Consider the following 13774-nt stretch of genomic DNA (forward strand, 5'->3'; position numbering starts at 1 on the left):
TGTAAATTTTGAAAGTGCACAAGTGTTAAGCATGAAAATTTTAGCGGACGCATTTTTTTACAAATTTGCTATAATTCGCTGTCAGTGTGTCTAATCTTGATGGGAACACTATTCTAACTTGGTTTTTGCTGTTCTCAGGAGAAAAGGACAAGGAGGAAGCTCAGAAATAATAACTGAGCAGTTGCTGGTAATTGGTGAGTGGGTCTATCTACGGATAGAGTTTAAGTAGCATATCATGCTACTGTGGTTGACTCTTTTACCATGCATAGTGTAGGAATTGCCATGATAGAATAATACCGTTTGCCTGATGTTGTATGTGAATTATGTGTACACTGTGTGAATGGCACCAGTCGGGCCTAGGGAGACTGGGGACTCGAGACCGTGCCTGGGAGAGGTTAGAGTCCGTATGAGGTCAACCGTGCCTAGGGGAGGTTGGGTCCATAGGCTACTAATTGTGGAGTATAGTGTGAATGATGCATCCCCTGCATCTGGATAACTATACTGTTAATTGAGTAGCAGGGACTATCGGTAGACTCAGGCCCGATCAGCTGGGAGTCGTGTGCTCGTACAAGCCGCCGATCCTCGTATTGTCTTATTGTATGCTAGTTGATAGTTAGCATGTGTTGTTGTTAGTATATAGCTTGTGTGCGACTTAAGCTATATCTGTTAGATAGATTCCATTCACTTAGCGGTGCGCTAATCCCCCACATATTCTCCCCTTGCAGGTTTAGGTACTGCTAGTCGGGAAGGGTGCTATTGCAGAAGACATGTTTGACAACCCAACTCTGATGTGGACTTTTGTATAAATAATGTTTTGTGATAACGTAACACCGTTGTGTAAACTTAAACGTAATGATGTGACAACCCGGAAATTTCCAACCAAATTTAAACTTTAATCTTTATATGTTTCCGACACGATAAGCAATATTTGTTAAGTTAAATTTCAAGAATTTTAAACTATGTTCATACATTCATTCAACCTCGACCAAGTTCCAACGATTCACGAACCATTAAACGAATATGATTATATATGTATATGTGTATATATATTATAACTTGAAACGTAAACAAAATATTAGATTAAATACTTTATATGATTGTATCTGTTTCAAAATGTTTATCAATGGAATTAGAAGATAAGATCAAATGATTGAATTATCAGATATATTGAATTATGATTACAAGTCTCTGTTGAAAGGCCCACGTTGATTTGAGAAATCTTTCTATTTTAACAATATTCGGAAAATGGTAAAGTGATTTATAAATAAGAACAAATTGTTAATCATTGAGAACTAGACAAAGGATAGTTGAAGATTGAATCTCATAAAGACTCGATTGATCTATTTAGTTTCAAACGTACAAAAACGTTTTCAGTTTAAAAAGAACTTTATTATTAAAACGTATATAACTTTTATAAATATCTAGAACCACTTTTGACAACTCATTACTTAAATAGTATGATAAAGATAACGATATTTATATTTTATTTTATTAAATATATATAATGATTTAAATTAATATTATATATATTTATACGCGTATTATACGTATTATGTAGTTTTATACTTTTACTATACTTAAACTTTACCTTTACTTTATTTTTACTTTACTTTAACTTTAATAATTCACTTTAATAATTCATACTTTAATAATTCACTTTAATAATTCATACTTTAATAATTCACTTTAATAATTCACTTTATTAATTCAAAAATATATTATAAATAGAATTCAATAGGTTTCATTATTTCATAAAAACTTGAAAATATTTTTCTCTAAACACTCTCAATCGATTTACATATATATATTTACTCCGTATTATTTCAAGATATTATTAGTATACATAAAATATTACGACGGAGTGCTGTCCGAGTGATTTCGAAATTGTTTTTCGAGTGGGATAGGATTAAGGAAATTATGAGTTATAGCTATTGAGGTGATTGAGTATGGTTCATGGGTATGCTCGTGAGGTCAATATAGTGTTTATCATTTCCGTTGCGTCTACGTACCTTTCCTGCAATATTGAATCTCAATATTGATATGTGAGTACTCATAATTTAACTTTTACATACTAATAGTGTATCCCTGACTAGTGCTCGAGTATTTAGGATTATGCATACTTGTACTTTTGATATTGCCCTTAGATAGGTTAGGTTGAATCTTGAATTAGTTACACTTGCGGTTGAGATAAGGTATAAGATATGCATGTCCTTAGAAAGCTAGCGAAAAATTAAGAATTTTTCCTTTAGATATCGAATGGTTTCGATGAACGGATTAGAAGTTATAATCAATTGAATTTTCGATATTTTTATTAAAAGTGATTATTATTATCGTCGTTTTTATCGTCATTCTAGTTTTATCTTATTATTATCATTATTATTATCTTTATCAATAAAAGGGATTTATCATTAAAAATTGTTATTTTTTTTATTACTATCGTTATTATCGTTAAAGTTATAATTAGTATTATTATTATTATCCAATTATTATTATTATTATTGGTATTATTATTATTATTATCATTATCATTATTAATATATATATCATTATTTAAAAATAGTTATTGTTATTGTTATTATTATTATTACTATTACTATATTATCATTAAGATAATTATTAGTATTATCGTTAATAATGTTATAGTAACTATCATTATTAATATTAGTGTAATTAAAACAAATATTTGTAACACCTAATTATTTTGATTACTATTATTATCATTATTATGAACACGATATAAAAGACGATTAAAAGCTATTAAACGAAACGATTAGGAAATAATGGGTAAGAGTTTCATGATGAAGTTAAAATATTATAAGATATTGATTTAGATAAAATTATCGTTCTTATTATTTTTATCATTACTATTATTATTAAAAGTATCGTTAGTATTAAAACTATCATTTTAACAAAATTTATCATTTTAATAGAAATGTCATTGTTACTATAAAATATCATTATTATTATTATTATTTTAAATAGAATTATTATTTTAAAGATAATATTAAAAATTATCGTAAATATTAAAGTTATCATAATTAGAATTATCGTTTTAAAATAATATCATCTTAGTAATTATAAATATTGATATTTTTATAATAATAATAATTATTACAAAATAATACAACTTTTACTTACTATCATTATAGATATTATTTTATCAAATAAATATGTGATACAAACATATTTTACTACGTGTAATAACTTACTTTAATAATACCTATCATATTATCTTTATGATATTAAATGAACCCTATAAATTTTATTACTTAAATATATATAAAAGTATATTTTATTATATAAATTTAATATAAAATTTTATTTATTAATAAATAAATTATATTATTTACTCTAATAAATCTTTTAAAAATATTTAAAAATATAAAACGACGATATTTAAACTATATATTAATCATGTATAGATTTTTGGAAATTATTTTGAGTCAAATTTACTTTTGTTGACTTTTGCATATTAGTCTCGAGCATTAGGATTGTGGTACACTATGACTTGACCTAATTTGTTAGACAAATATTGACCAACACATAAATATATATAATTAATTTAGGTTCGTGAATCCGAGGCCAGCCTTGCACTTGTTCAATGACGTTATATGTATTTTTACTACGAAATACAGTATGGTGAGTTTCATTTGCCTTTTTACCCTTTATATTTTTGGGACTGAGAATACATGCGCTTTTATAAATGTTTGACGAAATAGACACAAGTAATTGAAACTACATTCTATGGTTGAATTATCGAAATCGAATATGTCCCTTTTTATTAAAGTCTGGTAATCTAAGAATTAGGGAACAGACACCCTAATTGACGCGAATCCTAAAGATAGATCTATTGGGCCTAACAAACCCCATCCAAAGTACCGGATGCTTTAGTACTTCGAAATTTATATCATGTCCGAAGGAGGATCCCGGAATGATAGGGGATATTCTTATATGCATATTGTTAATGTCGGTTACCAGGTGTTCACCATATGAATGATTATTTTTGTCTCTATGCATGGGACGTATATTTATGAGAACTGGAAATGAAATTCTTGTGGTCTATTAAAATGATGGAAATAAATGATTATGATAAACTAATGAACTCACCAACCTTTTGGTTAACACTTTAAAGCATGTTTATTCTCAGGTGTTAAAGAAATCTTCCGCTGTGCATTTGCTCATTTTAAAGATATTACTTGGAGTCTTTCATAGCATATTTTGAAGAACGTTGCATTCGAGTCATTGAGTTCATCAAAGATTATTATTAAATCAATTTATAGTTGGATAGTGGATATTATGAAATGGTATGCATGCCTGTCAATTTTCGATGTAAATAAAGATTGTCTTTTAAAAACGAATGCAATGTTTGTAAAATGTATAATATAGAGGTCAAATACCTCGCAATGTAATCAACTATTGTGAATCGTTTATAATGTCTATGAACGGGTCCTTTTAGTTGGTATCAGAGCGGTGGTCTTAGCGAACCAGGTCTGCATTAGTGTGTCTAACAGATAAGTCGATAGGATGCATTAGTGAGTCTGGACTTCGACCGTGTCTGCATGTCAATAGTTTTGCTTATCATTTTGTGTCAAAAATTAACTACTTATCATCCTCAGGAAATTACCTGCTTATCATTTTTAGTCTAAGACACGTCTTGCTGCATTGATTGCATGAATAGTGTATAGACAAAAATTCATATCTTAGCGTATCTGCTAAATCATATCTTATCGTATCTATTATTGTAAACGTTGCCTGATATATCCCGTAAATTCCTCCGTAATTTACGAAATCTTTTGTTCTATATATATGGATATTCTATGTAATTAGAATACCATCCGATAACCGAAAATCATTTCATTTCGAAAAAAAAAAATCCTTATTCAATCGTACGAAATGGAATTCATCATTAATTCAAGTTCCTCGGATTTCGAAATGGAATCCCACTCCAGCTCCGAAAGTAGTGTGACCGGAATAGATCAACCAATAAGTCATCACCTATTCTGGATGAATTGGGGATGGGTTCGTAGTGTGACGATCCGGAAATTTCCGACTAAATTTAAACTTTATCTTTATATTATTCTGACACGATAAGCAATGTTTGTTAAGTTAAATCTCAAGGATTTTAAACTATGTTCATACATTCATTTAAACCTCGACCAAATTTCAATGATTCACGAACCATTAAATGAACATATATGAATATGTATGTATATGTTATAAATTGAAAATGTCAACAAAGTATTTAAACGTATAATGCTTTATATGAACGTATTTGTTTCAATATGATTATCTACGAAATAATAAAATAATATTAAAAGATTGAATTATCAGAAACATTGAATTATGATTACAAGTCTCTGCTGAGAGGTCCACTATGATTTGAGAAAATCTATTCCTCTTAACGATATTCGGAATAATTTGTAAACCTATTTATAAATAAAAATAAAAAAGTGTCATTTACGAAAGTTAGACAAAAGTTAGTGGAGAATTGGTTTTCATAATATTCTATTAATCTATTTTCAAACGTACAAAAACGTTTTCAGTTTAAAAAGAACTTTATTATTAAAACGTATATAACTTTTATAAATATCTAGAATCACTTTTGACAACTCATTACTTAACCAGTATAATAAATATAACGATATTTATATTTTATTTCATTAAATATATATAACGATTTAAATTAATATTATATATATATATATTTATACGCGTATTATACATACATAGTTTTTATACTTTTACTATACTTTAACTTTACCTTTACTTTACTTTTACTTTACTTTAACTTTAATAATTCACTTTAATAATTCATACTTTAATAATTCACTTTAATAATTCATACTTTAATAATTCACTTTAATAATTCATACTTTAATAATTCACTTTAATAATTCATACTTTAATAATTCACTTTAATAATTCATACTTTAATAATTCACTTTAATAATTCATACTTTAATAATTCAAAAATCTATTATAAATAGAATTCAATAGATTTCATTATTTCATAGAAACTTGAAAATATATTTCTCTAAACTCTCTCAATCGATTTATATATATATATTTGCTCTGTATTATTTCAAGATATTATTAGTATACATAAAATATTACGACGGAGTGATGTCCGAGTGATTTCAAAATAGTTTTTTTTGAATGAGTCGAAGCTAAGAAAATTATGGGTTATAGCTATGGAGGTGATGGATATGGTTCATGGGTATGCTCGTGAGGTCAATCTAGTGTTTATCATCTCCGTTGCGTCTACGTACTTTCCTGCAATATTGAATCTCAATATTGATACGTGAGCACTCATAACTTAACTTTTATATATCAATAGTGTATCCCTGACTAGTGCTCGAGTATATAGGATTATGCATGCTTGTACATTCGATATTGTCCTTAGATAGGTTTGTTGAATCCTGAATTAGATACATATGCTACTGAGATAGGGTATATGATATGCATGTCGTTGGAAGGCTAGCGAAAAATTAAGAACTTTTCATTTAGATATCGAATGGTTTCGATGAACGGATTAGAAGTTATAGTCAACTGAATTTTAGTTTTATTGTTAAAATGATTATTATTACTATCGTCGTTATTATTTTAATAGAAATATCATTGTTATTATAAAATATCATTATTACTATTATGTTAGTATTATCATTTTATCATAATAACATTTTTAGTAAATATAAATATTGTTATTTTTTTTATAAGAATAATAATAATTATTATTACAAAATAATACAACTTTTACTTATTATTATTATGATCAATATTATTTTATCAAATAAATAGGGGATACAAAGATATTTTTCACCACGCGTAATATAATTACATTAATAATACTTACCACTATAGTTTTACGATATTAAGTGAACTTTATAAATTTTACTACTTAAGATATATAAAAGTATATTTTATCATATATAAACGTTAATATAAATTTTTGTTAATAAATGATTTTATTATTATAAAATCTAATAAATATATTTAAATATATAAAACGACTATAGTTAAGTTATATAATAAACACGTATAAATTTTAGAAGTCATTTTGGGTTAAGTTGACTTTTGTTGACTTTTGCATATTAGTCTCGAGCATTAGGATTGTGGTACACTATGACTTGACCAAAAATTGTTAGACAAATATTGACCAACATATAAATATATATAATTAATATAGGTTCGTGAATCCGAGGCCAACCTTGCACTTGTTAAATGACGTTATATGTATTTTTACTACGAAATACAGTATGGTGAGTTTCATTACTCCCTTTTATATATATTTTTGGGACTGAGAATACATGCGCTGTTTTTATAAATGTTTTACGAAATAGGCACAAGTACTAAAACTAATTCTACGTGGGTTTAAACCAGAAATATACCCTTAGCTTGGTAACATTAAACTACTTGTCTATGTACGGTAGGCGCGAATCCTAAAGATAGATCTATTGGGCCTGACAAACCCCATCCTGACTATGGGATGCTTTAGTACTTCGAGGTTATTTTAAACACACCTGATCTGGTGTACTTCAGAGGGTAAAACATGAACGTTAAGGCTTGTTACCGGGTGCTTACAACTTATAGAATACTTTTATACACTTGCGAGTGTACATATATTTATAAACAGAAATCTTGTGGTCTATTAATATATTGAAATGATTGTTATGATAAACCTATGAACTCACCAACCTTTTGGTTGACACTTTAAAGCATGTTTATTCTCAGGTATTAAAGAAATCTTCCGCTGTGCATTAGCTCATTTTAAGGATATTACTTGGAGTCATTCATGGCATATTTTGAAAGACGTTGCATTCGAGTCATTGAGTTCATCAAGATTATTATTATGTCAATTATAGTTGGATGTATTATGAAATGGTGTGCATGCCGTCAACTTTCGTTGTAAAAAAAGTTTGTCTTTTAAAAATGAATGCAATGTTTGTAAAATGTATCATATAGAGGTCAAATACCTCGCGATGTAATCAACTATTGTGAATCGTTTATAATGTATATGAACGGGTCCTTTCAGTTGGTATCAGAGCGGTGGTCTTAGCGAACCAGGTCTGCATTAGTGTGTCTAACTGATAGTCGTTAGGATTCATTAGTGAGCCTGGACTTTGACCGTGTCTGCATGTCAAAAGTTTTGCTTATCATTTTTGTCGAAAATTGCCTGCTTATCATTCTTAGTCTAGACACGTCTTACTGCATTGATTGCATGAATAGTGTATAGACAAAATTCATATCTTAGCGTATCTGCTAATCCATATCTTAGCGTATCTGTTACTGTAAACTTTGCCTGACATATCCCGTAAATTCCTCCGTAATCTACGAAATCTTTTGCGCTATATATATAGATATTCTATGTAATTAGAATACCACCCGATAGCCGAAAAATCATTTCATATCGAAAAATCCTTTATTCAATCGAATGAAATGGAATTCATCATTAGTTCAAGTCCCTCGAATTCCGATATGGAATCCCACTCAAGCTCCGAAAGCAGTGTGACTGAAATGGATCAACTAATTAGCCATCATCTATTCTGGATGAATTGGGGATAGGTTCGTAGCCTCCTCAATAATTGGAGACAAGAAGAAGGTGATCCCTTCCATCCACCACATTACCCTCTTGGTGATGAACCTGAAGCACTTACCGGCGAACCGGTCCGAAACACCATTTTCTCTCTCATTTCCAGAGTATCTCGTCACGATTATATACTACATCAAATTCTAGATTTTATTTATCCGCTCGTCCGAACCGACAATCACCCCGGTGTAATAGAAGAAGTCAACGAGCTTCGCGCTCGAGTAGTGGCTTTGGAGAATATGGTGCAAGGGTTACAAACACCAACAGCAGCACTAGCAGCATAACCAGTACCACCATCAGCAACACCAACAGTACCATCACCACCACCAACAGTAACATCCGCATCCCACACTTCAACCTCACAACCTATATCCTACGAGTACCAATGACATACACTCTATAGATACCAAGGAATACCAACAACAACAAACGATGAAGTATTGATTCATAACTTCATTGGAGAAACATTTTGCGACCATTATGTAGTCTTTAAAGTCTTAGAAATTATCTATTCTAGCCCTAACCATAAATTAGATGAGTAAACCCAAATGATAGAAGGAAGAGTAGAAACCCTGACAAGAATGATGTGTGGTTTACAAGCTAGACTTGATTTACCAACAGCATCAACAGTACCATGAACATCACCAGTACAGTCACTGCCATCAGCGTTGTCAGAATCAGCAGCACCTATAACATCACAAACTCTGTTAGTTCAAGAATCACCGTGGACATCATTATAAATCAACAACAAGTATGTCATATCAATGAGTTATGAAGTATTAACTCATTTCCACGGAAGGATTTATATGTATATCTTATATATATAAATTTTTAGACCATAATAAATATTTCCGTACTAAGCTATTATGTGTGAATCTTAACTACTCGGTTAATTCATATTACTAATATGCAATAATGTACGTCCTTCGTCCACAACTTAACCATCATTAACTACAATCTCTGCCTCAATTCAATAAATCCCAATTCATAATAAATCAAATGAATTATTCAAATATAAGTTTGATTTTTCACTTTCATCGTCGATGTACTCGAAACTTTTCAAATAACATTATTCGTACCTTGCGAAATTCACAAGAATTCCATAAACACCAACAAATAACGAAGTATTAATTCATAATTTCAATTTTATTGAATAAATACTCCGTAAAAGTTATGTAATTTCTAAAGTCTTTAGAGATTATTCAGTTCTAGTTTCAACCGTAAATCAAATGAGTTTAATTTAATATTAACTCATTAAATCTATGTTACATCTGAAGAAAATATGCACATATATATTTTCATAAAGACTGTAATAAAATTCTGTTGTACAAAATATTAATTGTGAATTTTTTTTAACGGGTAGGTAATACCCGAGAGATATATAAATTCACAATTAATATGTTACATTTTTCGAATCTGATTAAGCAAATCATCAACTATACTCCCAAAATCTCACAACAATATACATTCTTGTATAGAAATCAAAACAACCATTCTCACCCAAATTTGATTACGCATTCTGATTTTGATAAATTAAAATCCAAGTCATGATTTAACAGAAGACATCACTCTTAGATTCCTACATCTTTCAAAGCTATACTTTGACTTCAAAACTGTGTTAGAACATCATATGTATATCAACGATTACAAACTGTGTTCAAACTCTTCGAAGTTTTCGAAGACACTTCAAACAATGAACAATCGAGATGATGATCCAACCACATATTACCCACATTTATGTACCTAAAAAGCTCTCGAAGCCAAAGTCATAGTTCGACGCGTATCCGTGTCAGACCCTTTGGCATTTATTAGTTAAAATGACTTTTCAATTCCTTTTCAAAGTAGACAGTTTTGTCACAGCTCCAGCAAGTCAACTTCGACTTTTCAGTCGGACTAGTATTATTATAACCTCGATAGATACGTTGCCCTTTCGTCATCATTACTGGGGACCTTTCATATCTCGCCACCTTAGCAATAACTTACCAACAACTTCAATTATCTTTGACTTTTCAAAAAATCATTATATTTATTGAAATCACATCATTTACTCATTCGCATCTTGTAACGAGAATTGTCATACGAATCATCGAAAAACAGTAGCCAGTATTTTGAAATCTCGCAGCATGTCTACGCCAACAGTTATATGTGTACGTAAAACGTCTATCTCCTGGACTTACATACTTTGAATGTGAAGTTATGAAAAATATTTTGAACTGCAAACTAGTTCTTGAAATGCTGACGAAGCATAAAAAAACTGTAAACGATCTTAACAGTAAAAAGTTTGATGACAAAGAATAGTAAGGTGGTAAAGCTAAGAAAAAGAGAAGGTTTGGAACTGGAAAACGAATTGAACAGACTATGAAGGAGGCTGTGGACAAATCACAAAGACTAAATCTGCCTTCAAAGAATCCAAATGATTCAGTGCCTGCTAAAGTCATTAACGAATACCTTACTCTTTATTCTAAACCTTCACAGACAAATCTTCATCATCATCCATCAATATTAGAAATTCTAAGATATTATCATATCTTTCATTATAAATATCCGCGATATTTCTGAAGATATTTTCACAACTAATCTTATCTAAAGTCATTTATATTTTTGCGCTATCAGTGTTACATCATATAAGAAACTATTAGTTTTTATATTCTATAAACTTTCGAGTTTAAATTATGAATGTTTTGAAGTAGTGTTGGGAACTGAAGCATGAGTTAGTATAATATAATGACACTTGATCAACGTGATTATATTACAGTAAGTCATGCTGAGTTTCTAATGGGACATGAAGATTCACAGACCATGCCGTCATCATGTTCCATGTTACACGACTCTTGTATTCTATTTAATCTCTAAAAATATCAAGAATATATTTTCTTGATGATTCGGTCTTTTCAGGGTATTCTGGTAAATTAACAAATCAAGATCGTGCTATTACCATTTCCTTCTTAGAACATTAACTATGTTCATTCTGAAATTCATATCTGCGAATACTGGACCATTACAAACGTTGCTTAATCGCAAGAAGAAGAAACGAAAGGACAAAACTCCAAAATAAAAATTGGAGTATAAATCGCAGCAAATAGAAGGGAGCATTAACTGTGGATGTCAATGATTATAGAAGACAAAAGCAGGGACTTTGAAATATAAGGGAAGATATAAAACCCAACAACCACCCAAAAATTATAAATCGTATATATCGATGCATATAGCAATATAAAGACACGAAAGAACTAAAAACAATATAAAACCGAGAGTATAGTAGAAGTAAATAGATTCTTCCAGAGGCAGATGAAAAAGAAGAACGACAGATATGAAAGTGAGGAGTATATCGAGAATCAGTACTTGATGAAGCATATTGACAAATACTTTAAAATATGAGTTGAGGGAGAAAGAATAGAAGGTGTGAGTTGTAAGGAAACGAAGGAGGTGGATTTATAATGAAATACCCGACAGAGAAATCAAGATGGATTATCGTATTAATTCGAAGAGAATCATAATCTCCTTAATCACCGAAGCATCAAATCCAACATAGATTACAAAGATTTTCTTTAAATTCAGAGATCAATTGTGATGACGTCAAAAGATATGACAAATCACTATAATCTTATTTTCTTCATTTACGATAACTTCCCTCATACGCTTCGAGTAATCGAATTATTTTATCCATACTTCTTAGACATGATAAAACTTCATAATGGTCGTAATAACATTCTCATTGTTAGCCATAACGACCTCTATCAAATTTCGGGGACGAAATTTCTTTAACGGGTAGGTACTGTGACGACCCGGAAATTTCCGACTAAATTTAAACTTTATCTTTATATTATTCTGACACGATAAGCAATGTTTGTTAAGTTAAATCTCAAGGATTTTAAACTATGTTCATACATTCATTTAAACCTCGACCAAATTTCAATGATTCACGAACCATTAAATGAACATATATGAATATGTATGTATATGTTATAAATTGAAAATGTCAACAAAGTATTTAAACGTATAATGCTTTATATGAACGTATTTGTTTCAATATGATTATCGACGAAATAATAAAATAATATTAAAAGATTGAATTATCAGAAACATTGAATTATGATTACAAGTCTCTGCTGAGAGGTCCACTATGATTTGAGAAAATCTATTCCTCTTAACGATATTCGGAATAATTTGTAAACCTATTTATAAATAAAAATAAAAAAGTGTCATTTACGAAAGTTAGACAAAAGTTAGTGGAGAATTGGTTTTCATAATATTCTATTAATCTATTTTCAAACGTACAAAAACGTTTTCAGTTTAAAAAGAACTTTATTATTAAAACGTATATAACTTTTATAAATATCTAGAATCACTTTTGACAACTCATTACTTAACCAGTATAATAAATATAACGATATTTATATTTTATTTCATTAAATATATATAACGATTTAAATTAATATTATATATATATATATTTATACGCGTATTATACATACATAGTTTTTATACTTTTACTATACTTTAACTTTACCTTTACTTTACTTTTACTTTACTTTAACTTTAATAATTCACTTTAATAATTCATACTTTAATAATTCACTTTAATAATTCATACTTTAATAATTCACTTTAATAATTCATACTTTAATAATTCACTTTAATAATTCATACTTTAATAATTCACTTTAATAATTCATACTTTAATAATTCACTTTAATAATTCATACTTTAATAATTCAAAAATCTATTATAAATAGAATTCAATAGATTTCATTATTTCATAGAAACTTGAAAATATATTTCTCTAAACTCTCTCAATCGATTTATATATATATATTTGCTCTGTATTATTTCAAGATATTATTAGTATACATAAAATATTACGACGGAGTGATGTCCGAGTGATTTCAAAATAGTTTTTTTTGAATGAGTCGAAGCTAAGAAAATTATGGGTTATAGCTTTGGAGGTGATGGATATGGTTCATGGGTATGCTCGTGAGGTCAATCTAGTGTTTATCATCTCCGTTGCGTCTACGTACTTTCCTGCAATATTGAATCTCAATATTGATACGTGAGCACTCATAACTTAACTTTTATATATCAATAGTGTATCCCTGACTAGTGCTCGAGTATATAGGATTATGCATGCTTGTACATTCGATATTGTCCTTAGATAGGTTTGTTGAATCCTGAATTAGATACATATGC

Source organism: Rutidosis leptorrhynchoides, chromosome 1 (genome assembly GCF_046630445.1).
Source record: "Rutidosis leptorrhynchoides isolate AG116_Rl617_1_P2 chromosome 1, CSIRO_AGI_Rlap_v1, whole genome shotgun sequence".
NCBI lineage: Eukaryota > Viridiplantae > Streptophyta > Magnoliopsida > Asterales > Asteraceae > Rutidosis > Rutidosis leptorrhynchoides.